We start from the raw sequence: 5,061 nt of genomic DNA, 5'->3' as shown, positions 1-5,061 counted from the left end.
GCTCAACTGATGTTTTAATTTTTTATTATTCATTCATGGAAAGTGCTGGTCGCTAACTGAGCCAGCGTTTATTACTCCTGCCCCGTAACTGCCCTAGAGAAAGTGATGAGAAACCGACTTCTTGAGCTGCGCAGTCCATTCAGTACATTCAGATCCACAATGCCATTGGAGAGGGAATTGCAGGATTTTGACTCAGTGACACTGAGTGAACTGTGGTATATTTTCAAAATCAGGATGGCGAGTGGCTTGGAGGAGAATGTGAAGATGATGGTGCTCCTATGTATGTGCTACCTTTGTCTTTCTGGGTGGATAAGCTGTCTTATGATTGCAAGCTGCTGTCTCAGGCGTCTTGGTGAATTTATTTTGCTTACTGGTGTTTCCAAACGAAAGAAATACTCTTATTGTTATCTCATCTCTATTCCTCGAAGATACTCGCTATTTATTTTGCTTTTGTAATGTACTAATAGCGTTTTAACACATATTTCAATCAATGTGTTCAAAGTGCCACCAACTTCAGTGAAGATTAGTCATCTGTCCGTTCGGCCCGTCACTTTCCTCAGCACAACGGCTCCATTTTTTCTCAGGGGAAATTCATCTAATTTGGTATATTAATGTTATCCTGTTTACATCTGAAATTGACGCAAGCATGGAAAGAGGGGCGAATGTTATAGTTTCCAGCTTTCTCGATCATGTGGAGAGCAGGATCGGTTTACGCCTGTCAGATTTTCCACACAGCATTCAAGCTCCCGGCTCGTGTCAGTTACACGATTCAGGGTAAAAAAATGTGAACTTTTAAAACTGTTTCCCGGTTCCTATTTTGGTGTGGTGTCCTGTGGCCTATAAGGGCAATTTTAAATAATGATACTGAAAAGCGCGACTTGTCTTTCATAACTTTTGATTTTTTGGCTCAGGACGTGACATAATATCACTCTGCAAATTTAATGATGTGACGTAGAACGCAGACTATAAATTTCGTAGCAAAACGATTTCATTCTCATGTCATGAGTTACCGTGAAGAACAGCGATAATTTGGATCTATTGCCGCCATCAATCTCACTTCATTTCACAGCTTCTATGGACTTTCTACATTGAGATTTTTGCATGAATCCTTATGAAGCATGAATCTGTGCAGGTCTAAGAATTGTTGCGGAACAAAGTGATCAAGGTTTTAGTTCGATTTTGATGCGATTCACAGTTGAGAGGTTGCATAAGGTTTACTTTGGCAGTGTGATTGAAGTAAACAGGGCTAATGATAGGGATCGACTGGTGTGTTGGGGTATAAACTGAATGAGCTAACTAACAGTAAGAAAAACTGATGTGATTGCATGCAGAAAATTAAACATCTACAATCGTGGGACTGTGACAGCAGTTTGAATACTGGTGATTGCATGGTCAAATCTATTAAAAAAAAGGCCCTACTCCTCCATTATTGGTAAGTGCCCTTCTCGGCACTGTAACCCAGATTGGTATCTTGGTGAGAAAACGTCGTAAGAACATTCACAGGTAAGAAACTCCATAATTGTTGTGATTTCAACATTTGAAATGGATGAACTCCAGGAGATGTGAATTACACAATGAAGGTGCCAGACTGTGTACGTGTAGCTTATTTTTTTAACTATCCAATTCCATTCATTAAAGTCAATCGATTTTCTCCTGCATAGTTTTATTTATGAATTTTTGTACCACTTTAGGGTTGTCGGCCTCTGTGCAAAAGACTACCTAGATCCTAAAAGGAAGCGGAGACCTGCCTGCTCTGCCTGATGGTCACTGTTTTCAAAATGATCTAATTTCTCCACTCTTTATTGTATTTCTGTTTAATTACTTTTCTGTAATTTGCGCAAAGCCATTCAATTACATTTCATAGAAGTTGCACTGCATGATGATACTTGGGGATATTGCACACAAATACACATCAAGCCCAGTCGCAATATAATCAGATATGTACTATGAAATTGATTAACAGTTTAAACTTATTCAGAACTGATAATGCATGTGTGACTTATTATCAGTCACAGTTTTTCAGTAGAAAATTTACCCGATTATGCATCACGTTGAAAGATATCATGAAGTGCGCATTGCACCCTCCATAAGAAAGCATGTCCTAGTTTTTGTCCTGACTTTTTATTGTGATTTTGCTTAATCACTTATGCAAGACGCAAACATACTACTTTTACCGGATCTGCTAGGCAGCAGTGAAAACAACTTTTTCTCATCTTGGTGTCTAGATGTGTTGTGGACAGTTTAATAACTCTAATTGCTGTAATTCTCATCAAGCAATGCACTTCAGGCAAAACTGTCGGTAAATACTGATACAATCGTGTTCAATTGTTTTGTTTGGTCCACTCATTGTTGCATGTTGTAGCAGAGAACGCGTACAGTCCAGCCTTAGATCTAGATATTCAGAGCAATGCAGATACTTGTAAAAACAGTTGGCCTCCTGGGTCTCAGTATTCAAAATGGGCAACGTCCGAAAATGAGCCCTTCAGAACAATTTGTCAACATCTCAGTATTAAGGTGAACCATGCCTTTGCTCTCTGCAAAAACTGAAGGGGATGGTGTGAATGCTGTAAATTAAATATCTTTAATCCTGCAACAAGGCAGCAGGCAAATCCGGGTGAGAAAGTGTGAAATGTGCATTGCAAAAGAATATATTGAACCTAAGACCATATCGAATCCATAAGTAAAACTCAATGTTATTTTCAACTGATTTTGAATCTGGTCACTTTGTTCCAATATTATGTAACTTTTGGTGAGCTTGTCATGTCTCATGACCATGATTGCTTTTATTGTTCGCATTAGTTTCATTCTCCAACAGGAACAGAGATTTTCGAAGACATACCAGGTCAGTTGAAGGGGCAAGTTAGTTCCATTCCCACCAAACAGAAATTGAAATATGCTGTATATTGGTACCATAATTACAATGACTCTCTGAGTTAGCAGTACTATTTTTGCTCATGACAGAACAGACCATGAGTATTTCTGAGTTAAAGTTACTATCTACCCTGCTCTATTCATCTGTCTTTGTGAGGACTGACTGAATTGGCTCTTGTGTACTGCATGGTGTTTTTTCCATGTGGTGCACAAAAAAAAATTCTCAAAAATCTGTCATCGGGCAAGGAATGGAAGAGAAGTGAATAGTCCTTCCAATGCAGCTCTCAGTTTTGGTAAGCACAGGAAAACTCCAAAATCCAGGCATGTAGAAGAGCCCTCCATCTATGCCTTGGTATGAGTCTGTCATCCAGGAGGGCCCAGGTACAAGTGTCTAATCTCAAAGATGTATATTGACAAAATGGAACAAATCATTTGAAGGTAAGGTGCAACTGATCTTTTATTGTTACTCCCTCAGACTAAACAAAGTGGTGACATTAAACTGACACTTGAGCGTGAAAAGTGAGAAAAGCAACAGTAAGAAAATGGGAATGGAATATGCAAAGATCAAGCTAAACAAACCAAATGAAGAATCCAAAGTCTAATGTCCAGCAATGAACTGGTCACAAATGGCTCATGACTTATGGAAACTATCTGTACATTGTTGGTTAGTCATAAGCACTTTGAAATCAACATTTATTCAAAAGACACAACGCAATACAGTATTCATCAAAGTTTTAAAGTTGGTCCACTGAAATGTGAGGTGCGTTTGTTTGTTCAGTTAAGAGTAGATGAGGCTGGTTAATTGGGTCAGTTCTGCAGCATTATAAAATATAGCATATTTATACAGTAAGAGCAGTGCATGGCAGTTCAATCAACTTGAGTCATCCCTGACAGCATTATGTTCTTTAAGAAAATGCTCTCAACATTCTTCAAATGATCCTATCAGCATTCCCTAATAGTCATAGAGGTGTACAACATAGAAACACACTCTTCAGTCCAACTTGTTCATGCTGACCAGAATATCCTCAACTGATGTGGTTCCTTTGCCAGCATTCGGAGCATGTCCTCTTAACCTTTCATATTGATGTATCCATCTAGATGGTGTTTGAAATGCTGTTGTTGAACCAGACTTCAGCACCTCCTCTGATAGCTTACTATAGATATGCACCACCTTCTGCAAGAAAAAAAATGACTGTAAGTTCCCTTTTAAACCTTCCTCTCTCACCTTAAACTTCTGCCTTGAATGGTGGTAGTAGCAGAGGTGAGGGGCTGGGTGTCAATACCCTTGTGGTCTTATCACTGGACTGTTAATCAAGAGACCTGGGTAATGTTCTGGGGACCCGGGTTTGTTTCCCGTCGTGGCAGATGGTGGAATTTAATTCAATAAATATCTGGAATTAAGAAACTAATGGTGACCATGAATCCATTGCCAATTGTTGGAATAAACCCATCTGGTTCACTAATACCCTTCGAGGAATGAAACAGCCATCCTTACTTGGTCTGGCCTACATGTGACTCCAGACCCACAGCAATGTGGTTAACTCTGAACTGCCCTCTGGGTAATTAGGGATTGGCAATAAATTGTGGCCTAGCCAGTGACACCCTCGTCCTCTCAACGATTAAAGGATAAAGAAATTTGACTCCCCTACCCTGGGAGAAGACCTTGGGTATTCACTCTAGCCAAGACCCTCATAATTTTATAAACATCTGTAAGATTACCCCACCCCCCTATCCTCTGATGGTCCATGGAATGCACTTCTAGATCCAGCCTATTCAGCCATTCCCTACAGCTCAATCCAGGCAACCCTGGTGACATTTCTATAAATCTTTTCTGAACACTTTAATGTTTGCAGCATCTTTCCATGAGCAGGGAAACTCAAATTGAATGCAGTATTCTAAAAGTGGCATGATCAATGCTCTGTCGAGCCGCAGCATGATCTGCTAACTCCTGTACTCAGTGCACTAGCTAGTAAAGGCATGCATACCAAATGGCTTCATCACTATTCTGTCTACTCATGAATCCACTTTGAAGGAACCACAAACCTGCATCCTAATGTCTCTTTGTTTGGCAACACGTGGACTTATATAGCTCCTTCTGAAATAGACTAATTGTCATCATCTGAACTACTTTGCTTGGGAGCAAACTGAAACTATTAAGTATTTCCTGAGTAACTATGAGAAAATCACGAC

The sequence above is a fragment of the Stegostoma tigrinum genome, chromosome 16 (genome assembly GCF_030684315.1).
Source record: "Stegostoma tigrinum isolate sSteTig4 chromosome 16, sSteTig4.hap1, whole genome shotgun sequence".
In the NCBI taxonomy this organism is placed as follows: domain Eukaryota; kingdom Metazoa; phylum Chordata; class Chondrichthyes; order Orectolobiformes; family Stegostomatidae; genus Stegostoma; species Stegostoma tigrinum.
This window is presented reverse-complemented; position numbering follows the sequence as displayed.